We start from the raw sequence: 24,904 nt of genomic DNA, 5'->3' as shown, positions 1-24,904 counted from the left end.
CTGCTTTCTACAGAGATGTTCCTCAAATACAAGCAGGAAGAATACTGGTGTACCATGGGGAGTAGGATGCCTAGCATGGTGAGTTTCATGTGAAAACACTTCTCTAGCTTCATTTTTGTCTCCATTTATCTGTTCCGATAAATAAGATGAGGTAAATATTTACCCTTCGTGTTGGACTGCACTAACAGAAACCAGGACCTGGACTATGCTGACAAGCAGAGCTGGCCAGTGGGTCTGCTGTAATGCACTCTGGTGAGATGAGCGTGTCTGCCACCTCTTTGGCTATTCTGTTTTGCTCTGGACCTCTTAGAAAGATGCGTGGATCGGGGGAACTCTGCTAGTGAAAGGTGTCATGCTGGCATCCTGAGGATGGAGAGGTTCTCAGCCTCTGCCAGCCTGGTGGCATGACATGTTGAGGAATGCTGGTCTAATTCTTCATGTGCTATGGGGAGAATCTCCAGGGTACATCTCCAGATACAGGGGGTTGGGAGGCCAAGAATGGCTCCCTAGTCTTAATGGAGATCTCTAATGTCCATAAGTTTCTAGGGATCAAACATTTTGTAATTGTATTGATACCAAATCCCTTTTTTGAATTCCCAGTATGAAGTGGGAAAATGACAGTGTTTGGTATGGGGTTAAGACATAGCTCTGCATATAAAAGTAATGCTAATCTCATCTTCTCTGTCAATTTTAACATAAGTTTGGGGCATTCTTCACTAATAAATCTTCATGTGGGGTGTGAGAAAAGCCAAGTGCATTCAAATTTGTGCATTGAAAATTCTTCCTGGAAAGAGAAGAAAAATGTTACTGTTTGTAGAGAAATAATGTTTGTAATTTCTAGTAGGCTGGGGTAACCCATCCACTACTTCACAACAGTAAACTAATTAGAATTACAAAAGCCATGAAGAAATATAAAGTGTTAACTTGATCAAATTTGGAATGGGGCTGCCCACCTGTTCTTCTAAATATAAGTGACTGCAACATGACCTGTTAGTCGTCAGAGATGAGTAAGCCAGAGCAAGCTTGCACTGAGCCCTGGCTCAGGCTGGGCTCTCTGTCTGTGAATGAGGGCAAGCCAAGGAAGGGAGAAACCTGCAAGAACATCTTGGCACTGCTTCCTGGCTCCCAGGGTGACCTTACATACATATCACTTTATGTAATATTTTTTTTCAAATGTGTATAGTCAGCTCTAATGGCTTGTTGATCCCAGCTAAGCTCTTTGGCTTGGCTCTGCTGTCAAGTGTTCTTGTTCACCCGGGTCTAGTAAGTTATGTGGCTTGAAGCTACAGGCATTTCCTTACTATATGGAAATAAACTCAAAAGCTCCATTATGATCATTTGTTGAAACAGCTCTGACTTATCGCACCAAGCTTCTCCAATACTGACAAGCTAAACAACTTTCACTTAGTGCAAAACCCTGCCAAGCAAACCTGCCTCCAGATCTTTTCTGCAGGGTGAAGGAGGTGTCTTACAGAAGCTCATTTAAACAACTTCACACCATCCTTCTCAATAGAATTGAGTCTGCATAATCTGCATGAATCTCTTGACTTAAACATTGAATCTCAATGCATCACTGCTTAGCGGGTGACAGTCACCATCCAAGTACTACTAATTAGCTTTTTATTTAAATGAATGCAGACACTAAACTTTCGTGAGCATGGCACGCTTGCCAATTGCAACTCCAGAGCAAAGCTCTGAAGTGCTCTTGTTAATTCCGCACATTCCTCTTAGGCACATTTTCCATGTTGCTGTCCTATAGATATCTTCCTCTGCTCTGCTGCTCATATCCTAAAATACAGGCTTATTATTTATTCTGCCTAACATATCCATTTTCCTAGGGGGCCCTGGCTATCAGGTATTAAATATCTGTTTTGGTGAAATAATGTTATGTTTCTGCTAATGCTGTAACTCTGCCTCGCTGCAGTGATCCTACATTGGCTGATCTTAAACCCTTTAGGGTACACTGGTTAGCAGCTTCTTTTCTGAATATGTGTTATTTTCTTTCCCAGGGGCACTAATTTGAAGAAGCAGCCCTCCTTCTGATGATAATATAGAGCTTGACTGTTACTTGCAATTTAGTGGTGTGTTGACATTGAAATCCTGTCTTCACTTCAATTTTATGTGTTTTATTTATATACATCATATACTGCACTTGTTACTGGATTAAAAATTGTATTCCTAATGACTTCCATGGCAATTTTGAAATAGCTGCATGTATTGCATAAATAACAAGCTTTTCAGCTGAAAAGTGATTTACATCTTCCCAAGTTGCACGATTTCTTTGTCAGTCTTATTAAAAACTCTCAAAGGGCACTTTCTTTTTACCTCCCTTCCCTTTCCCCACTGTTGTATCTGTAATTCAGTGGTCTCAGAAGCCACAGGGGAGTGGCAACCCTCCACAAGCAGGCAGGCTGACAACAAGTAGCGCTGGCTCAAAGTCCTACCCAATGCCTTTGCTACAATTATACCTTAGCTCTGTTCTGCAGTATCCTGCTTGTATGCTCCTGGACCCCTTCTAAACAGGGATTAAGGGCGTAAAAATGAATTGTGCAAGACTCTCCTCTAAAGTGATTTTATGCTGTGGGGAATGCTATTAGAGATTAACTTTTTGGACCATAAAACTTCTTTCAAATCTCTTCTAAGCTGGATGTGAATTCTAGTTTCCTGAGGTGAATAAATACAACTTTCCAATCCTGTTCCACCCACCTGCCAAAATCAGGTCCATAAGGGCAGCCAAAATCTATTATTGGTTTACACTGGTGCAAATCTTCTGACGTTAAAGGTTGAATCTGTGTAACTGAGAGTGGCATTTGGCTTGTGGCCTTTGTATTTTATGTGGCATCCATGAAGCCTCCAGTTCAGACTAAACTCTTGTGACCAGATATACTAAGAGGGGGCTGGTGAGGGGAAGTAATGAAGACAAGGTAGTTAAAAAAAAAAAATTCTGCATACTTGCATGTGGGCATATGAGTGTGTGTAAATGCTCTAATTGCTTATTTCTCCTTTGTATATTAATAAACCTACATAAATAAATTTATAATAAATAAAATCTGCAAATACAAATTTATTTTGCGTTATCACTTCCTTCCAGAAGAGTAGCATTTTTTGGAAGTCTGTAATGTATGTGCGTGAAAGCCAGTCTGTTAATATTTTTCTCTAACATGGAGAGGGTTTGGGTGTCAACTTTGCCAGTTTGTGCAGCATGTAATACCCATCTGGTAGTGGTTAGAACAGAGGTTCCATTGTAATAGAATTGTGATAAGTAACTGTTGCTTTTTTTCTTTCTTGCTGGCTTTTGTTTCTGTGTTGTCTTCTTTCCTTTTCACTATGCCATCTTTAGATGCTGTGATAATCATCTTTTCAGTTGAACGCTTCTGTATTCCACCAAGAAAATCTAGTAGCTTATTTTGTATGTTAGGTGATTTTAGGTAATATTAGAAGCCATTAATTAAAAAAATTCAATTAAGCAAAAATTATAATGATGGTTTCTTAGAAAAACAAATGTTTTTGACTATAGAAAGGACACTTATGTATAGAAAAACTTTAAAATAATAATACTGTCTCATTCCAAACAAAATAGAGAATAATAGGAATGGCCACTTTAGGTTAAAGATGATTCTACAACAAATTCAGTTTCCACTTGTACAGTTTTAAGTCTGTAGCAACTCCATTGAAGCAAGAGGAATTACTCAAGATTTACATACTGAATATCTCTTCACTATTGCCTTTCTTTTCACACATTTACTGGTGATTTCTTCACAAAGCTCAGTGACTTTAAGCAATGTCTGTGGGAGGAGAGGACTCTTTTAAAGTCTGAAAATATAAAAGAGGGCATCCAGGGCCAAACTGGTTATCTGTGGCTTTTAAGCACTGCTTGTCAGAGCACCAAAGTTTTAATATAGGTGAGGGAGTGATACCTAATATATTACAGCAACTGGAGTAGGTTCTTGGCCCACTGCAGAGGAAGTGCTGCATTGCGCGTGTGTAAGTAGCTTGAAATCTATGAAGTCTTTTACGAGCGCAGCTGAAAAGAATTTCTCTCACCCTCTCTGTCCAGCATGAAAGTTTAGAGTCTGAGTCTCAAGGTGTTAAAAATATGAATTGTGATTTCACATAATGTGTTGATGTGCATTAATCTCAATGGATCAACTCACACTTTTATTTTGGCCTTGAATATAGGTATTTGCAGACAGTGATTGCTCTCGTGAAGGTTTTTTCTAAATCTTGTGCTACTGCAAAATCTGTCTTTAAGTCAGAAGTTCTTTTTCTCACAAATGTTTTTAGGGGGTGTCTGTATCTGTGGGTGTTTCACTCAGATTCTTAAGAAATTTGCCTCAGAGCCTGTTTAACCCTCCTGTGGGAACTCAAAAGTTGGGGTGATTATTGGATCTTTCCTTTCTGACTTGGAAAGAGGGAAGGAAACAGAAAACAGAAGGGCAGTTCCTGAGGGAACAGCTGTACTGGTAGTCCTGTGGGGTTTCCACTGAAAACATGGCTCCCTGGACTCTGAGACAGTTGAACATCTTTTGTCATCTGAGCATGCCTAACAAATATGCTGAACTGCGTTGAGAGAGGGCAAAAAGCTGGATAGTTCTGGCAGAAATGAGGAGGGGGGGAAGGCCAAGTCAGAGCATAAAAGCTAGCTTCAGCTCTGCTTTCCAGTGGCTACAGGAAAAAGACTTTTTAAATTCTGCCTGTTGTCCTGGCGTGTTATAGGATGTGTGCAGGAATAGTGGCCTTTTCTGTCTGTTTTGTGTCTGTTTTTTTTTTTGTGGGGGGTTTTTGTTGTGTTTTTTTTCCTGAAGTTCTCTCTAAATTTTATGCAATGCTGTAATCTTTTCCTTTGTGATGAGAAAGTTCATGTTTCAATAGAGGAAGCTACTAGATAGGGAAGGGCCTGACTGCATTAAAAATTAAACTGTTGTGATCTTTATTTGATAGACATATAAAAAAAAAAATGATCCAAGAGTGATTTCTCCATGTATTATCCCTCTCCTCATCTGTGAATCTAGTATCAATACCTCACCATTCTGTAATATTACATAACATACTCAGACTTTTTTGTTTTCTCCTGCTTTTCATCGGTACTAGCTTTGGCTTAGATGAGAAGTGAGAATATAAAATAAATAAGGAGATACAAAGATATGAAGAATGACAAGCTTTTGAACAGTATGTGGCAAGTAACGATTGTGGCTTATGCTATGGAGCAGGGTGACAAAATGGCCCTAAGTGGCATGGGAAAGCCGACGTCGCTGCTGTTCCCAGCTCTAGCCTGGGGAATGCGAGGGGTGATGGCCAGCGGAGGAAGAAGGAGTGTGTGCGCAGATGGGTGCTGGTGCCCAGGCTCTCCAGGAGTGGGTGACACATAGTAGTAACTTATGTCTCTGGGGAGTAGGGTTATTGCTTGTTTGAAGCGGGCACTATTGATAATACACTCGTGCTTTTTAGCTAGAAAAATGAAAGATATCAAGACACTTGTACAGTGATGATTGCTAGAAAAACTTCACACCCACCATTCTATGAAGAAAATTTCATGTTCTGGCAAAAACAATTGTTTCTGGACAGGTGATCAGTATGCAAATTTAAAGGCAAAAGTAGGAGATCCTTGTTTCAAAATCAGCTGAATAATCACCACCCCACAATTTATTGTGGGAGTTCTAAAACCTGTGTTTATGGAGGAGGTGAAGAACAGCAAAGGTAGTATGAGGTATTATGATTTTTTGAATTATCTATCTAGTATAGATTTTAAATTCTGATTTTTTAACTAGTGATTTCTTTGGTATAAAGACTCAATTTAAATACTGTATACTGTCTACTAAATCATTTAAGAAAATGAGGAGATGTATGTAATCTAGTTTATATAGGAGAAAGTGCAAAAAAATACAGCACAACCAATTGTGATAAAAAGGTACTGGCGTGTATTAAATGATGTGTAGGACAATCATGAGAATGAACTCCAAGTAGCCTGTGATCTTAATGGAAAAACTGTGAAGCATGTACAACATTGTACTCGCAGGTTTCCTTTGTTATGCTTTACATGGTAATGGATACCTGGTGACCAAAGAAACTATTTTCTGCTGCCGGTTGGGGATCAGTTCCTAGCAAATAAATGGTCTGCTTCATTTTGCTTTTGTGTGTTTTTTTACCCCCAGCTTTCTCTTCTCTCTTCTTTTTTTCCCAGCTGTTCAGAAAATAAAAGCATTAAGTATGCAAACAGATTACACTGAGTAGATGCTAAACTTCTGGAATAACTTTTTACAGGGTTAGGCTCTCTGCTTTCATGTATATGTACGATTCATATTCAGGTATGAAAAGCTAAATGACTCTGCCTAAGAATCCTACAATTGCTAAAACCAGGGAAAGTTTTGCCATCTCTTCTTTCACTATAAAATTGTCTTGTCTTAAGCCTCTTTCTTTTCAGGTTTCAGGTAAGTTCAGTAAAGCGTGCACCAGAGAATGCAACTGCAGAAAACCACTCTCCTAAGCTTGCGAGCTCTATCTTTTGCCTTTTAGGAAAGGATTATGACAAATGATAAGTTAAACTCCATGTCGCTGCTTGCAAAACTTGAATTGCTCTAAGCAGGACATCCAGCAGAGCTGCTGAATAGCATGGTGCAGGACTTAGCACTGTCAGTTTCTGCAGGTTTTGCCAGGCTCTTTCACGGCTTTTCTTCATATCTTATGAATTTTGTCTTCTGCAACTCTGTTAGCAACAAATAGAAAACTGAAAGAGCAGTAAGTGAAGTTGTTTTAGCTGCCTTTGGGTCACTGAACTTCTAAGCAACCAAAAGACCTTTTGCTATAACCTCTTCTTTAAAATAATAATCACAAAGATTAAAATCCAGATTTTTGTCTTTTTTGGCTTAGATTTAGGGATGAGGGAAGGAGGGAGACAGACAGACAGCTCTTCCTGACGACCATCTACTCTGCCTTTATTAGTTATTTTCCTTTAAAACAAGGGTGTTATGACACTAACTTGGACAAAACGTCTAATACCTGGGCAGGTAAGGGTTTGGTGAGACTAGTATTTAAGTTAATTTAATTCATAATATTGAAGCATCTATCACATGTACAGAACCATAATCTGTGAAGGTAGTTCTGGTGTTTTGTGTGAAGTAGGATATACAGTCATAGGGTAATTTCACACTGGCTGGGAGAGGGCAGCTTTTGCAATTGAATAGAACAGAGAGTCTTAGCTCTTGAAGTGACAAAGATGAGTGGCCTGATGAGGAAAAATATCATGGAGAAGGAAAAAAATTTCAGTGGGGCAGACTGACTTGTAATCTTTTCATATTGGAATGCCAGGCTATCAGGGGAGCAGAGAACATGTCTCGTGGAGGCTCAGAGCAAATCGCATTGAAAGACTCCTACTAGGTTGTCCAAGTTTACTTTAAACTGTTCAGTTTTTGTAAACGCCTTTACTCCTCAGATATGGTTATGCTGAACCAGTGGCATTTCAAATGATATTTTCAACAGTTCAAATATTCATGCTTATATCTCTTGTGCCAAAATACTGTTCTTTTAAACAGATATTTTTCTGTATATTGGCATGACTCAATGAGCAATAAATAATGATTTTTTTAATCAAATAATTTTCATGTTGAAAAAGGGAATAAGAAATTTATTAACTTTTTATTTAAACAAGAAAACACTTTGTTTAGTGTCAAATTGAGATTTAAACACCCAGAACTGAAACGTTAAAAATTACTCAGTATTAAACAGGCATACTTTAATTTTTCATAAACTTTTCAATACGATTGTAATTAAGAACAGATGAACTTAAACGTGCCATTCAGTATCAAAGATTTTGCTGCTGGCAAGGTAACTTTTCCCTGCAGCTGCAATATAATAAGGGTTTTTGTTTGTCACGAGAATTTTGACTGATTTCAAGGACCCAGTTTTGTGACTGAATTCTGAATCTCTTGGTACTGTAAAGAGTTTAGAGTCTAGTGTGTGTAACAGCACCTACAAAGCAAAACCAAAGTTAATGATAGGAAGCTTTATAACTATCTGTTTTGTAGATTAAATGGGGCTGTCTTTTCTGTTTTAGGTCAGTATCCTAGATGTCCAGTTGGCTCAGGGAATTGTTAACAGGTTGCCTCCGTCTGCAGGTGACCAGTGTGAATATTGCTGAACTTGATAGCATCTGAAAAGTATTTGGTGGCATGTGTGGAGTAAGTTTGGAAATCTCTGCTCTTAATGGACAGATATCTGTGGTACAGGAGCTGCATTCACAACTGGCGGTTCTGTTGGCACTTTTGAGGCAGGCACAGGGTGAATGAAAATATGCATTCTGCTGACCTCTAGATATCATTCTCTGAGTCAGGTCTTAGATGTCTTAATGAGGGAGCAGTGTTTGCTCCCCCTGTTTTGTACCCATGTGGGAATCTCTATCTCTAAGGCCCCAGTTAGGCATATGTCACCTGATACTTACCTAAGACAGGGATTCCCTTTCCCTGATGGAATATTCCAGCAAGGGAGTTGTATGGATGCAGAAGGTCGAACACTTCAAGCAAATGCCAGAATTATAGGCAGCTGATTTTGTTTCCTTCCTGGTAGGTTATGCTTGGCTGGCTCTCCTCTTGTCTGGGAACAACAGTATCATGAAGTAGATGCTCCTGTGTCATTAGATCCAGTGCCCATCAATAACAGAAAATCAAAGACAGTAGCACCAGAAATTAAAGCATTTTCTGTTTGTCAGTCTGCTAGTATTTTTAGGAAGATGATGGAATTTGGCTTGTCATCTAATGCATTGATCCTTTTCCAAATGTCAGGTCCCCTGACCAGCCGCCCAAGTCACTCTACCAACTGTCATCCTCCCTTGCAGAAAGTGGAATGCACTGGAGTCGGCAACTTGATGAAGAATTAACAGCCTCTGCCAGCATGCTCTAATTAAACAGCTATATAGACAACAGCTGTGAAAAATTCAGCAATCACAGAATGTTTATTATTGGAATTAAAACACCTCATAACTAAGATATGCATTGATTTGCATAACATAGATTTGCATCGGTTACCATCTCCTGGAAGGAACAAGTGGTGCCAGCTTACTGTGCCTGGGCTTTCTGAATGTTTCTGTCGCTTTCACTGTCACCCATCTGCCTCTGGTTTGTTAACCATAGTTAGAGGGTTGATCAGCTTATTTGCAGCAGATCAGGATCTACATCTGTAGAACTGTGATGCTGAACACTACAAGGAACTCTAAACTCACTTTGTCATGTGGTCCATGGGGTATTGCTGTATATCAATCTTCTAGGCACAGGGACAGGACTCTAGATTTATTCAGACTTGGGCAAATCAGGAGTAACGCAGCAAATACTAGTTTAGTTACATCGACATTTAGTTACATTGACTTTTACGTTACTATGAGGGTGAGACCCTGGCACAGGTTTCCCAGAGCAGCTGTGTCTCTGTCCCCTCCCTGGAAGTGTTCAAGGCCAGGTTGGATGGGGCTTTGAGTAACCTGGTCTAGGGGAAGGTATCCCTGCCCATGGCAGGGGGGTTGAAACTAGATGGTCTATAAGGTCCCTTCCATCCCAAACGATTCTATGATTTATGACTTATAACCATAGTTAGCTCAGAAACAAGATTACAGCAGGTAGCCCAATTTCAGTGTCTTGTAGCATTCTGCTGTCTAATCTAACAGTAGTGGCAATTGTGTGTATCATTTTTTAGTAGGAGGTGTCCTCCTCAGGCAGTGTATGTTCCAGTCAAGCTACTAGAAAACTCAACATACAAAAGATTTTCTAAGCTATTTGAAGATGGTTGTATGAAAATATGCTCACATGCACTCACATGTATTTGTGTTGGTAATAGCAACATCTTTGCCTGGTTTAAAGGAAAACTTGTCTATTTCTGTCAACATTTACAAGGACTTAAGCAATATGAGTACAGGTGCAGTTCCAAAGCACTTGATCTTTGTTTTTAGGGCCAGCACAAAGCCTGAGGTCCCACCTAAGCCCTCAAAACTTGTGAGGCTTTGCCTGGAATCATTATAGCCAGACTAAATGGAACAACCTTTAGTGTTAGAGCTCTAACACAACATCTTTCTCCAACGCATGAAACTGAGCAGAAAAGAGCAAGCAAGAGGTTGACTCCAAAGTTCTGAACCTGTGATGAGAGGTCTCTTGTGGTCTTCGGTGCTCATGAAATGATACTTCCAGAATTCTGCACTCAGCAAGCTAGGAGTAAATGCTTTTCCTCATCTAGAAAACAGAAATGCTTGAAAATATTCAGTGGCACTGACAGAGTTTGAAAAATGTATTGGTAGGTAGGCTGAAAAATGTTAGAAGACTTGTAAATGAGAGAAATGGTAGTGTTTTAATTTGATTAAAGAAAATGCCTGGAATCCAGTCCTGGAATGTATTTGTGACCTGATAAGCAGTGGCATTTGCGTTTGTCTGCGTTAGGATCTCATCCTACTTTGTAGCACAACAGAAATAGTTATCTCAGAGGAGGTTGACTGGATGTCTTTAAATCATAAAAGTAAAACCAAATATGAATATGGTGCAGGGATCTAAACTTTGGATTCCTGACAGATAAGGTTACCAGCCAATATTTCATGGCTGTCATAGAAACTGTTTTGGTTTGAGTTTTAAATTGACTTTTAAGCCAAACTTGAGTATTACCCACAGTGTGCAGACATATTTGATGAGGTATTATAAACAATTTTTACTACTGTATGATTAAGTTAAGAGGTAAGTAAGAGTTTTTAATGAATAGCTGGGACTTCTCACGTCAAGAGATGAAGACTATAACTCTGTCTAGAAAAGAAAAAAAAAGAATCTCATTCTGTATCTTAGCTAATGACTTAGGTGGTGTTCATGAGAGCTGAAGGAATTCAAGAAGTTGAGGAACCCTTTCTGTAATGGGCATGGTGAACTGAGTTCATTCAGTTAACTGTAAGACATTTTTCTTTTTCTTTTGACAGGCCCTTTCCTACATGCTGAGCACAGCCCAGACGTTTGTGAATAGTCTATTTACTAAGATGAGGAAAAAGAACCTTTCCAATGGGTCTTTCAGAGATTCTGCTCTCAGAAGCCTTTCTGCTTTTGCACAGCCTTGATCCTGAAGTTACTGTTGACTTCAGTAAAGGTAAGACTTTATATTTGCTTTAGGTTGCTTTGATTTTTTTTCTCATGAGAACAAATTGGGCATGTCCTTACATTTACCACAGAGTGCTACTAGGATTGATAGCAGCAAGAAGAGGTAAAAAATCCACACAAATGGTGAAATGTTTATTGATACAAGATGTAAATGCGTCATATACTTTGTGACAACTCATGCAGATTGTAGCTGTGACCATGCTGAATTTCCACTTACATGGACAAATCAGCTGACAGAATGTGCCCTGCTATTTAAGTATATTCACTTCCTAGCCTTGTACCAGGAGGTAATTTGTTAACTCTAGAGAACACATTCTGTATGTTGGTGAGGCAGGTCTACTAAGCTGCTGTACGTAGATGCCATGCTCAAACTATGGTCATTTATTTCTGACATAAGAATGTCCTTAAACTGCTCTGTCATGTGTTTCTGTGTAGTGTGAGGGTATCAGTACTGAACCCAGTGCATGTAAGTCTTAGGATGTCCGAAAGCTGAAGTGTTTTGGAGGACAAGAGAGAGGTTCCAAAATGTGTCAGCCTTTATTGCACTAAAGTGTTTGACTTTACTGCCATACTTGCAATATTTCTTCTATTTAAGAGTAAGGAATACTACCAATTCAGCAGTAGTTAATTAGCACAGACTGTAAATGTTTATTTGTTTTTTAATAGCAGCAAATGCATTATAAATTACTCCCACATTCATCTATTGTAAAATCCTGCTGTTAGAGTAATTTGTAATGTAGCTTTTTCTTACAATATCTGTTGGCATTGCAAAAGCAAAAAATAAGAGTTTCGTGTTAATTGTTGAATAACCAGCCACGTAAATTGCAATAAATCTGCTAAACTTTTAACTAGGACTTGCCATGTAAATAAGATTAAATATATTACATGTATATTGATGGATATTGAACTAGTTAATGTACTCTTTATTTACTTTCAGAAGCCTGCTTTTGTAGGCTTCTCAAATCACAGAATCACAGAATGTTCGGGGTTGGAAGGGACCTCTGTGGGTCATTTAGTCCAACCCCCCTGCTGAAGCAGGGTCGCCTACAGCAGGCTACATAGGACCTTGTCCAGGTGGGTCTTGAATATCTCCAGAGAAGGAGACTCCACAAACTCCCTGGGCAGCCTGTTCCAGTGCTCCGTCACCCCCAGAGTGAAGACGTTCTTCCTCATGTTCAGACGGAACTTCCTGTGCCTCAGTTTGTGCCCATTGCCCCTTGTCCTGTCGCTGGGCACCACTGAAAAGAGTCTGGCCCCGTCCTCCTGACACCCACCCTGGAGATATTTATAAACATTTATTAGGTCCCCTCGTAGCCTTCTCTTCTTCAGGCTGAACAAGCCCAGCTCCCTCAGCCTCTCCTCATAGGAGAGATGCTTCAGTCCCCTCATCATCCTCGCAGCCCTCCTTAGGACTCTCTGCAGTAGCTCCTCATCTTTCTTGAACTGGGGAGCCCAGAACTGGATGCAGTACTCCAGATGGGGCCTCACTAGGGCAGTGTAGAGGGAAAGGAGAACCTCCCTCGACCTGCTGGCCACACTTCTCCTAATGCATCCCAGAATCCCATTAGCTTTCTTGACAGCCAGGGCACACTGCTGGCTCATAGTCAACCTGTCGTCCACCAGGACACCCAGGTCCCTTTCCACAGAGCAGCTCTCCAGCAGGTCCGCCCCAAGCCTGTACTGGTACATGGGGTTGTTCCTCCCCAGGTGCAGGACCCTGCACTTGCCCTTGTTGAACCTCATCAGGTTCCTCTGCGCCCAACTTTCCAGCCTGTCGAGGTCTCGCTGAATGGCAGCACAGCCTTCTGGTGTATCTACCACTCCTCCCAGTTTGGTGTCATCAGCAAGCTTGTTGAGGGTACACTCTAACTCTTCATCCAGGTCATTGATGAAGAAGCTGAACAAGACTGGGCCCAGTACTGACCCCTGGGGGACACCACTTGTCACCAGCCTCCAACTAGACTCAGCGCCGCTGATGACAACCCTCTGAGTTCTGCCATTCAGCCAGTTCTCAATCCACCTCACTGACCACCCATCCAGCCCACACTTCTTGAGCTTCCCTAGGAGGATGTTATGCGAGACCATGTCGAAAGCCTTGCTGAAGTCTAGGTAGACAACATCCACGGCTGTCCCCTCATCTACCCAGCCAGTCATGCCATCGTAGAAAGCTATCAGATTGGTCAGGCATGATTTCCCCTTGATGAATCCATGCTGACTACTCCTGATGACCTTCTTTTCCTTCACTTGCTTGTTGATGACCTCCAGGATAAGCTGTTCCATCACCTTTGCCGGGATGGAGGTGAGGCTGACCAGCCTGTAGTTCCCTAGGTCCTCCTTCTTGCCCTTTTTGAAGATTGGAGTGACACTGGCCTTTCTCCAGTCCTCGGGCACCTCTCTTGTCCTCCAGGACCTCTCAAAGATGATGGAGAATGGCTCAGCAATGACATCCGCCAGCTCCCTCAGCACTTGTGGGTGCATTCCAGCAGGGCCCATGGATTTGTGGGCGTTTAGATCGCTTAAGCGATCCCTCACACAGTCCTCCTCGACCAAGGGAAAGTCATCCTCTCTGTGGGAGCAGGTTGAAAGCTTATGGGTAAGAATCGGGGAGAGAGGCAACAAAGGGAACCTAGTGGTTGGTGTCTACTACAGGCCGCCAGATCAAGAGGAGCTGATAGACGAAGCGTTCTTCCTCCAACTCCAGGAGGCTTCGCGCTCGTAGGCTCTCATCCTACTGGGGGACTTCCACCACCCCGACATCTGCTGGAAAAGTGACACGGCAAGCTGTAGTCAATCCAACAGGTTCCTAGAATGCATTGAGGACAACTTCTTAAGCCAGGTAATAAGCACCCCTACCGGAGGGGATGCGATACTAGACCTGGTGGTCACCAATGCGAGTGAGCTCATTGGGGATGTCAAGATTGGAGGTAGCCTGGGATGCAGTGACCACGCGCTGGTGGAACTAATGCTACTGAAGGAAATGGGAATAACGAAGAGCATAGTCAGGACCCTAAATTTTAGGAGGGCAAATTTCCAGCTCTTCAAGGAGATAGTCAGAAGGACTCCCTGGGAAACGGTCCTCAGAGACAGGGGAACAGAACAGAGCTGGCAGGTCTTTAAGGATGTATTCCAGACAGCGCAAGAGCTCTCGATCCCCAAGTGTAAGAAGTCGGGCAGAGAAGAGAAGAGACCGGCATGGCTGAGAAAAGAGATGCTGGTCAAACTAAGGAAGAAGAGGGAACTGCACAGGCAGTGGAAGCAGGGACTGACTTCCTGGGAAGAGTATAGGGAAGCTGCCCGGTTGTGTAGGGATGGGGTCAGGAAGGCCAAGGCACAGCTGGAGCTGAACTTGGCAAGGGGTGCAAAAAATAACAAGAAGGGCTTCTACAGGTATGTCAGCCGGAAAAAGATGGTCAAAGAAAGCATACCCCACTCATGAGCGAGACCGGCAAACTGGCAACAGCAGATGAGGAGAAAGCTGAGGTACTCAACAACTTTTTTGCCTCAGTCTTCACTGGCAACCTCTCTCCTCACCCCTCCCGAGTCGATGAATGGCATGAAGGAGACCAGGAGGGTAAAATCCCTCCAGCTGTAAGTGAAGACCAGGTTCAGGACCTCCTGAGGAACCTAAACGTGCAGAAGTCCATGGGACCTGATGAGATGCATCCCAGAGTCCTGAGGCAACTGGCTGATGTAGTTGCCAAGCCACTCTCCATGATATCTGAAAAGTCATGGCAGTCAGGGGAAGTCCCCAGTGACTGGAAAAAGGGAAACATTGTGCCCCTTTTGAAAAAGGGTAGAAAGGAAGACCCTGGGAACTACCGACCTGTCAGCCTCACCTCTGTGCCTGGGAAGATCATGGAACAGATCCTCCTAGAAGCTATGCTAAGGCACATGGAGGCCAGGGAGGTGATTCGAGACAGCCAGCATGGCTTCACCAAGGGCAAGTCCTGCCTCACCAACCTAGTGGCTTTCTATGATGGTGTAACAACAAGGGTGGACAAGGGAAAACCAATGGATGTCATCTATCTGGATTTTTGTAAAGCCTTTGACACGGTCCCCCACAACATCCTTCTCTCTAAATTGGAGAGCCATGGATGTGATGGGTGGACCGTTCGGTGGATAAGGAATTGGTTGGATGGTCACAACCAAAGGGTAGTGGTCAACGGCTCAATGTCCAGATGGAGACCAGCGACGAGTGGAGTCCCTCAGGGGTCCGTACTGGGACCGGTGCTGTTCAATATATTTATCAACGACATGGACAGCGACATCGAGTGTACCCTCAGCAAGTTTGCAGATGACACCAAGCTGAGTGGTACGATTGAGACACCAGAAGGACGGGAGGCCATCCAGAGGGACCTGGACAAGATGGAGAGGTGGGTCTGTGTGAACCTCATGAGGTTCAACAAGGCCAAGTGCAAGGTCCTACACCTGGGTCGGGGTAATCGCCAGTATCAATACAGGCTGGGGGATGAAAGGATCAAGAGCAGCTCTGCTGAGAGGGACTTGGGGGTACTGATAGACGAAAGGCTGGACATGAGCCGGCAATGTGTGCTGGCAGCCCAGAGGGCCAGCCGTGTCCTGGGCTGCATCAAGAGAAGCGTGGCCAGCAGGTCGAGAGAGGTGATTCTGCCCCTCTACTCTGCTCTGGTGAGACATCACCTGGAGTACTGCGTTCAGCTCTGGAGCCCTCAGCACAAGAAGGACATGGAACTGTTGGAGCGGGTCCAAAGGAGGGCTACAAAAATGATCCGAGGGCTGGAGCACCTCTCCTATGAGGACAGGCTGAGAGAGTTGGGCTTGTTCAGCCTGGAGAAGAGAAGGCTGTGGGGAGACCTGATTGCAGCCTTTCAGTACTTAAAGGGAGCCTATAGGAAAGATGGGGACAATCTTTTTAGTAGAGACAGCAGTGACAGGACGAGGGGTAATGGTTTTAAACTAAAAGAGGGTAGCTTTAGGCTGGATTTAAGGAAGAAATTCTTTACAATGAGGGTGGTGAAACACTGGAACGGGTTGCCCAGAGAGGTAGTGGAGGCCCCATCCCTGGAAACATTCAAGACCAGGTTGGACAGGGCTCTGAGCAACCTGATCTAGTTAGCGGTGTCCCTGCTTGCTGCGGGGGAGGTTGGACTAGATGACCTCTAGGGGTCCCTTCCAACCCAAAACTTTCTATGATTTCTATGATTCCTAAGGGCCTGCCTTGGCACTGAAGACTGAAGCAAAGAAGGCATTCAGTAACTCTGCCTTCTCTGCATCCTCTGTCACCAGGACACCCACCTCATTCAGCAGCGGCCCCACATTGTCCCTAGCCTTCCTTTTGCTGCTGACGTAGCTGAAGAAGCCCTTCTTGTTGTTTTTGACATCCCTTGCCAGCTTCAATTCCAGGTGGGCCTTGGCCTTCCTCGTTGCATCCCTGCATGCTCTGACCTCATTCCTGTACTATTCCCAAGTGGCCTGCCCCTCTTTCCACATTCCATGGACCTTTCTCTTCCACCTGAGCTCTGCTAGAATCTCCTTGTTCAACCATGCAGGTCTCCTGCCTCCTTTGCTCGATTTCTTTCTCAGGGGGATGCACCGCTCCTGAGCGTGGAGGAAGTGACATTTAAACAGTGATCAGCAGGCTTGGACCCCCCTGCCTTCTAGAGCCCTGGCCCACGGGATTCCTCCCAGTAGCTCCTTGAAGAGGCCAAAGTTAGCCCTCCTGAGGTCCAAGGTTTTGATCAGACTTTGAAATATGAAATAGTATATTTTTCATATATATGGATTCACTACATCTAAGCTCAAAGTAAATTATGATAAGTTTTGGCTTTTGAAATAAAAGTGTAAAAAATAGTATACTTCAAGTTTTATCTGTTAGACTGAATGCAACTTCACAGATGTTTGTGAAAAATTCATAGCAAAATTTAATTAAATTTTGAGAAAGTTACAGACCTTTAATGATATTTTTGGTGGCAAGTACTGTTTTTGTAGCATTGTAAATGTACCTAATAGTGTTCCGAAATGACTACTTGTCAACATTTGAACTAAAATAATGAAATCTGTTTTAGTTTACCCATTCACTTTATGCACTTCTGTGTGGCCATTCTTACTTCAGATTAAGTGTATCCTAATTAGCAAAATCTCTTGTCAATTAAATTATATTTTATGGGAGACTCTTACATAGATGACATAGATGCTTTATAGTCCGGCTTCATGCAGGACACACGTTTTGTACCGAACTGATTCCCACTTACCTAATGAGGAAAGCTAAACAGATTCAGAATTAAGACAGGTATGTAATAAAAAGGGGAATTAGCGAGGTGCAATTTCTGCTGCGAGATGATTTCCTTAGAGAAGTACATTTTAGAGATTAAGAGAAGAGAATTGAGAGCAAATTTGGATTTCTAGAGTGGGAACCCTTAGTAGATGTGAAGGACAAAGTATGTGAGAAATGACAGAAAGAGAAACAGCATGCAGAGGGCTGGGTTGGGAGGATGGTAGGTGTTGTGGGCAGAAAGAGTTGCACATACCTAATTCAGTTTGCACTAGAAAACTGAGAAATTGCCATCTCATACTGTCTGTTTGCCTTTGGTTTTAAGTAAATTTTGCCCTTGGGTATTATGAGAGAGAAATCTCAACTTTTAATACCTTAATCAATGCTGTCTTGTTTTCTGCAGCGACAGTCTTTTCATAGTCTTTTCAGTCTTGACTGCTGGTCAAACTTTATTGAGCCACTTAAATTGATTAAGGTTTTTCCAGTTTTGCATCATCATCTCTAATGCAATGAATCTAATGATCTAACCATCTTTTCAGTGTTATTTCTGTCTCGAGAAGATAAGTTTGAAAGATTATTCAGCTTTTGATATGCTAGATTCTATATTGGCAATATTTTCCTGAAGAAGCAAATATGGTATGAGAAGCACTGAACGTTTTTTTGAGAACAAGAGGAACACCTTATATACACATTCACATATACTGTTGGAGACTCTAAAATGTCACGGTGAAGGTTGAATACAACTTCCTTGCCCAGCAAGAGCTCAACTTCTTGGAAGATTTGGCTTTGGTATGAAAATCAAAGCATTTACCACACATTTTTGGGGATAGTCTCTGCATAAAGCATGCGTTTTCTGAGGATTTCAGAGTAAATATATATATTTTTTTTAATAAGAGTGTTTATATATAAACATGTGATTATTTTTGGTCTTTAATTTTGACTTCCATATACAGTTCCTATAACTTTAGCTTCTGAAGAAGTTCCCACTCCAGAAGGCAATTACTTGCTTGTTGAAGGAATAGTGTCCTAGTGAGAAAAATTCTGTTTTGTTTATTAGCCATTGCCTGCTTTCTGCTTTTCATGAAGACATTTGCAAAATGTCACAGCAAAGCAACAGACCCAGAAGAGAGGAAAGGCATCATCTGATCTAACACTCAGTAAAGCCAACTAGACTCTTCACTGACTCATTAGGGTTTCATTCCAACAGGAGTAAAATAACCTGTAAAGCTATGGGTTGTGCTTTCTTACATTTAGAAGACTAGACACAGATCTGACAAATGCAAAGTAGCTTCATATTTGTTTGATTGTTAAAAAAAATTAAAGCATCCCCAGAGTCTGATCTGCATTCAGTTTCAGTATTGCTAATGGGCTGGTGAAGGGGATCAGGGGAAGAGGAGAGGAGCAGAACACTGTGATGTGCCGTTTTATCCTTGCTTTCAGACTCCTACCAAAAGCTGATCTCCTTTGCTCCAGCCTTAAGTGGATATCTGAGTCCTTGGGAAAAGGGGTTTATTTCATTAAGTGAGACACCACTCGGTGATTTTAAAAATTGGTTTATGTTATGGAGGAAAGATTGCTGCAGGATGTGGGCGTGGGACGGACTTTTAATCAATGTGCCAAGCTGGCAAGAGGGGAGATAGAAGTGTCCACAAACATCTAACATCTTGTGATTCCTACCTGTGGTGCCAGTTGCTCTGTGCTTTAGTAAATAAATAGAAGACTTGTTCCTCATGTTATTACTCACTGTTTTCCCACTAACTCCGTAGTTTTTTAGTTGTTTGTCTTTTCTTTGTAATAAAACCTTGTGCAATTTTATGACAACTTGTCTGGCCTAACAGTTGCTCAGCAACGTCAACTGTTGCTTCAGGTGGCACACATGGCATTCCAGTCCATCTCAGCTGTTGGTTTTGTGACTGAACCAGAGACTGAGACATACAGTTCTGCCAACCCAAAGGAAATGAACCTATGGATACTGACACAAATGTTAGCATAGTAAGTATAGATGCACTTGGAGATCAGTGAACACTCATCTCCAGCATCCTCTTCTGTCCTATTTTGAGATAAAGTCACAGTAGACAGGTTTTATACTTCTATTGGAGAACATGTACTGCAGGTAACTTAAATGGAAAAGTGGACTGTATGTGAGTCTTTCACAGCCCATAATGTAGTGCTCAAAGGGGTTCAAAGAAAATAGTTAAAGGGCTGGGGAATCTTCAAGAAATAGGAAAATACGTTTAAGAATTTTGAAAGCAAATGCATAGAATGAATTTTCTTTATGTGATTTGATATCTACCCTTTTGCTTCAAAGTTGTGACCAGATAATCATGAAGGCGTTATACCTTCCAGTAAAGTGCTCTGATAAATGTTTACATAGAATCATAGAATGGTAAGGGTTGGAAGGGACCTTAAAGATCACCTGGTTCCAACTTCCCTGCCATGAGCAGGGACATCTTCCACTAGACCAGGTTGCTCAGAGCTCCATCCAACCTGGCCTTAAACATTTCCAGGGGGAGGGGGCAGCCACAGCTTCTCTGGGCAAACCGTTCCAGTGTTTCACCACCCTCATGGTGAAGAATTTCCTCCTAATATCTAATCTAAATCTGCCCTCTTTTAGTTTACAGCCGTTCCCCCTTGTCCTATCACTACACACCTTCGTGAAAAGTCCCTCTCCGTCCTTCCTGTAGGCCCCCTTCAGGTACTGGAAGGCTGCTCTAAGGTCACCCCAGAGCCTTCTCTTCTCCAGGCTGAATAGTCCCAACTCCCTCAGCCTGTCCTCATAGGAGAGGTACTCTAGCCCTCTGATCATCTTTCTGGCCCTCCTCTGGACCCACTCCAACACATCCGTGTCCTTCTTATGTTGGAGGCTCCAGAGCTGGATGCAGGAATCCAGGTGGGGTCTCACGAGAGCGGAGTAAAGGGGCAGAATCCCCTCCCTCGACCTGCTGGCCACGCTTCTCTTGATGCAGCCCGGAATGCGGTTGGCTTTCTGGGCTGGAAGTGCACATTGTCGGGTCATGTTGAGCTTCTCATCCACCAGTACCCCCAAGTCCTTCTCCTCAGGGCTGTTCTTGAGCCACTCTCTGTCCATCCTGTAGTTGTGTTTGGGATTAGGCCAGCCCACGTGCAGAACCCTGCACTTGGCCTTGTTGAACTTCATGCGGTTCACACAGGCCCACCTCTCCAGCCTGTCAAGGTCCCTCTGAATGGCATCCCATCCCTCCAGCGTGTCAACCACACCACACAGCTTGGTGTCGTCAGCAAACTTGCTGAGGGTGCACTCAGTCCCACTGTCCATGTCGCCGACAAAGGTATTGAACAGCACCGGCCCCAGTACCGACCCCTGAGGCACACCATTCGTCACTGGTCTCCACCTGGACATCGAGCCATTGACTGTAACTCGTTGTGTGCATCCATCGAGCCAGTTCCTTATCCAACGAGGGGTCCATCTGTCAAATCCACGTCCTTCCAATTTAGAGACGTGTTCAGTTAACACAGTGTCATTACTTCATCGTGTCTTTTCAACCAGAAGTGGTGGGAAGGGAACAGGTTAACACTAGAATCATGTGTTTAATGACTTTCTGGGTTTGCTTACAGCAGCTTTGCTTGCTGCGCTCCCAAATGAGCTTTCATAACATGTGTGGATTATATACGCCTTTCAGGATGCTGTTGCTCTTCACGTTATCTCTGCATTTAGGTCCTGTTTGCAGTCACTTAGAGTTCTTACTAATCAATGTATTGATGGCAAAGTCAGGCTTATTTCAGTGTCCACACTGTTTATGGTGTTGCTTTCTCTGGGCCCTAAAACAGCTCTTGCAGTATTGTTGATGCTGGTTTTTGCTCTTCCGTGAAGAATACTAAGCTCTCACCTCTGCTCACTATACATTGTAATTAGAATGGTGGATAATAATCAACATATGATACTGCAGGTCTAAAATGTACGTATCCAGATATTTCTGTGCTCCAGCTCTGTATCAGGTTCTGTTGCCTTTTAGCAATGTTTCCCTTGAAACATGTTTATCATCAAAATTTATTTAATCTATCAAAAATTTTCAAAAGTTCAATTCTAAAATTTCAGTTTTATAGACTTAAAAGGTCTGATACCATTTGGAAGTACTCAGTTTTAAATAATAGCACAATGTCATAGAATCATAGAATCATTCAGGTTGGAAAAGGCCTTTAAGATCATGAAGTCAAACTGTCAACCCAACACCACCATGTCTGCTAAACCATATCCCGAAGTGCCACATCTACACGGTTTTTAAACACCTCCAGGGATGGTGACTCCATCACTTCCCTGGGCAGCCTGTTCCAATGCCTGACCACTCTTTCAGTAAAGAATTTTTTCATAATATCTAATCTAAACCTCTCCTGACACAACTTGAGACCATACACATTGTGTCATTACACAGTGTGATACTACCTGCATTTAAGCTTAGAAAAACAGATATTTGGCACAGATGGGAAGAATAATTGTAAATGTATTGCTATTAAAATGCCTTAATATATTTTCAGAGCGGATTTCCCATTCACATGTAGTTATGGTTGTACTTTTCCAAGTTTGATAAAGACAGCAATGATAGCTGAAATATTTTTAGCACCCTTAGTAAGGGGAATATATTAGGAAAGCTTTGTGAGTACATGTGTCTATTTCTTTTTCAGGGAATCTTCTAGTACAAGTGCTAACTAATCTATGAAACTACTCAGAGATTTACATCATTTGAAAAAGGATGGTGCTACTTCTGGTCTCCCTGAGTTTATATCCACTTCTGCAGGGTTTCTGATTTGCTTGTGACTGAGGGCCATTGAGTTCTCCCTTTCCCTGTGCAGACGGCACTTGTGTTTCTTTCCCAGCCCCTTTTGGCTCATATATCACACTCAGAAGCTCAGTGCAGCCTGGCTAAATAGTCATTCTTTGGCTAGTATTTAAGGTTAGTATTGCTGTGAGTTAAAATGCAGGAATAACGTACTGAACAGTACAGCCTGCAATTTCCAGAGCGCCTGTGAATTGGAGACTTTCACCTATGAAAGGTTTTAATCTCTATGTTTTATTTCTACATTTTCATTTTAAATTAATAAGGTTTAAATATGTTGTTCAAGAAATAGAGAGCTGAATTAGCAAAACCCTGCTGAGCAGGTGATGGTAGAACCCCTGGATAGAAAAAGAAAGGGAAAGTACTTTCTGCCTTTAGTAAAGAGTTTTATCTCCATTTGCAAACTCTATAGAAACATCCATCAAGCAGTCTGACAGGGAAATTATATTGGGTTACAGCACTGCAAGAAGTTCACATTATGTTCCTGCTGAGCAGTAACAAATTGTGTTGAACTTTATAAAAAGTTTCTTTCTGTTTTTCACAAAATAATGCAGTATAGAGCTAGTGGTCTCAGTGGTCACAAGAGACACTGGGGAAACTTCTGGAAAATCTTGGTATTCCTTAATAAGGAAATGAAATGAAATTACAGACGTGGCTTTCCTTTCCTGCAGAACCACTTGTGTTCTCTGCTCCTTTATAAGCACACCAAACCGCACAAGATACAATTTGCTTTATTTACTGCAAAACGAAAAAAATTAAATTACTTTCCTGACCACAAGGTAATATACTTGTGCCCTCGTTGTGGTGGGTCACCATTAACTTTCACTGAACATGGTAAGAGATGCCGCTATTCTGATGGAGATCAAAATGGAACCTTAATTTTTCCCCTGTGAATTTTCCAACAATAATAAGAGTATTTTAATTCAACTTACCTCAGGTATGCATTTCAGCTAGACTGTCATATTTCAGTAACCTTTCTTACCTTTCACTTACTTAGAGAGGAGCTCTTGTACACTGCTAGGATCCAAGTGCTTTTGAATTCAGTGATCACAGAATCACAGAGTGGTACGGGTTGGAAGGGACCTCTGTGGATCATTTAGTCCAACTCCCTTGCCAAAGCAGGGTCACCTAGAGCAGGTAGCACAGGACCGCGTCCAGGCGGGTTTTGCATATCTGCAGAGAAGGAGACTCCACAACTTCCCTGGGCAGCCTGTTCCAGTGCTCCGTCACCCTCAGAGTAAAGAAGTTCTTCCTCGTGTTCAGATGGAATTTCCTATGCTTCAATTTGTGCCCCTTGCCCCTTGCCCTGTCGCGGGGCACCACTGAAAAGAGTCTGGCCCCATCCTTGACACCCACCCTTAAGATATTTGTAGGCATTTATAAGGTCCCCTCTCAGCCTTCTCTTCTTCAGGCTGAACAAGCCCAGCTCCTTCAGCCTTTCCTCGTAGGAGAGATACCCTCCACTGAACTCTCTCCAGTAGCTCCTCATCTTTCTTGAAGTGGGGAGCCCAGAACTGGACCGAGTACTCCAGACGGGGCCTCACTAGGACAGTGTAGAGGGGGAGGAGAACCTCCCTCGACATGCTGGCCACACTCCTCTTCATGCATCCGAGGATGCCATTGGCCTTCTTGGCAGTCAGGGCACAGTGCTGGCTTATGGTCAACTTGTCATCCACCAGGACACCCAGGTCTCTCTCCACAGAGCTGCTTCCCAGCAGGTCCACCCCAAGCCTGTACTGGTGCATGGGGTTGTTCCTCCCCAGGTGCAGGACCCTGCACTTGCTCCTGATGAACTTCATCAGGTTCCTCTGCACCCAACTCTCCAGCCTGTCCAGGTCTCACTGAATGGTGGCACAGCCTTCTGGTGTATCCGCCACTCTTCCCAGTTTGGTGTCATCAGCAAACTTGCTGAGGGTACACTCTAACTCTTCATCCAGGTCGTTGATGAAGAAGTTAAACAAGACTGGGCCCAGTACTGATGCCTCGGGAACACCATTAGATACAGGCCTCCAGCTAGACTCTGCACTGCTGAAGACAACCCTCTGAGTTCTGCCATTCAGCTCGTTCTCAGTCCACTCCACTGTCCACCCATCTAGCCCACACTTCCCGAGCTTCCCTAGGAGGATGTTATGGGAGACCGTGTCAAAAGCCTTGCTGAAATAGAGGTAGACAACATCCACTTCTCTGCCCTCATCTATCCAGCTGGTCTTGCTGTCATAGAAAGCTATCAGATTGGTCAAGCATGATTTCCCCTTGATGAATCCATGCTGACTACTCCTGATAACATTCTTTTCCTCCACTTGCTTAGAGATGACATCCAGATTGAGCTGTTCTATCACCTTTCCTGGCATGGAGCTGAGGCTGACCAGGAGGTAGCTTGCTGGGTCCTCCTTCTTGCTCTTTTTGACAACTGGAGTGACATTAGCTTTCCTCCAGTCCTCGGGACCTCTCCTGTCCTCCAGGACCTTTCAAAGATGATGGAGAGTGGCTTAGCAACAACATCTGCCAGCTCCCTCAGCACTCATGGGTGCATCCCATTGGGGACCCATGGATTTGTGGGTGTCCAGATTGTTTAAATGATCTCTAACCCAATCCTCCTAGACCAAGGGAAGGTCTTCCTTTCTACAGGATTTCTCTCTTACCTGGTCAGATCTAGAACCATAGCCCATTTTTGCTTTTCTCTCTTATCATTCCAACCTGGCGCTGAATACCCTCTGACTTGAAGCAACTTCAGACCT

The 24,904-nt window shown here is 42.8% G+C and overlaps 1 long non-coding RNA gene across 5 annotated transcripts in view; it reads left to right on the top strand.

Moving 5' to 3' along the window:
• LOC142361100 (uncharacterized) overlaps positions 1-24,904 on the top strand; it is a 249,289-nt gene that overhangs the window by 90,768 nt on the left and 133,617 nt on the right. For 4 of the 5 annotated variants that reach the window (XR_012763628.1, XR_012763624.1, XR_012763627.1 and 1 more), the window contains exon 3: positions 10,931-11,094. This is a non-coding gene — a long non-coding RNA (uncharacterized LOC142361100). Of the gene's footprint in view, positions 1-2,803; positions 2,925-10,930; positions 11,095-24,904 lie in introns of those variants that run through there. The other variant, XR_012763625.1, reaches the window with a different exon arrangement.

This window comes from Opisthocomus hoazin, chromosome 4 (genome assembly GCF_030867145.1).
Source record: "Opisthocomus hoazin isolate bOpiHoa1 chromosome 4, bOpiHoa1.hap1, whole genome shotgun sequence".
NCBI lineage: Eukaryota > Metazoa > Chordata > Aves > Opisthocomiformes > Opisthocomidae > Opisthocomus > Opisthocomus hoazin.
Note: the sequence above shows the minus strand (reverse complement) of the source record. Positions and strands in the feature narration are given on the sequence as shown.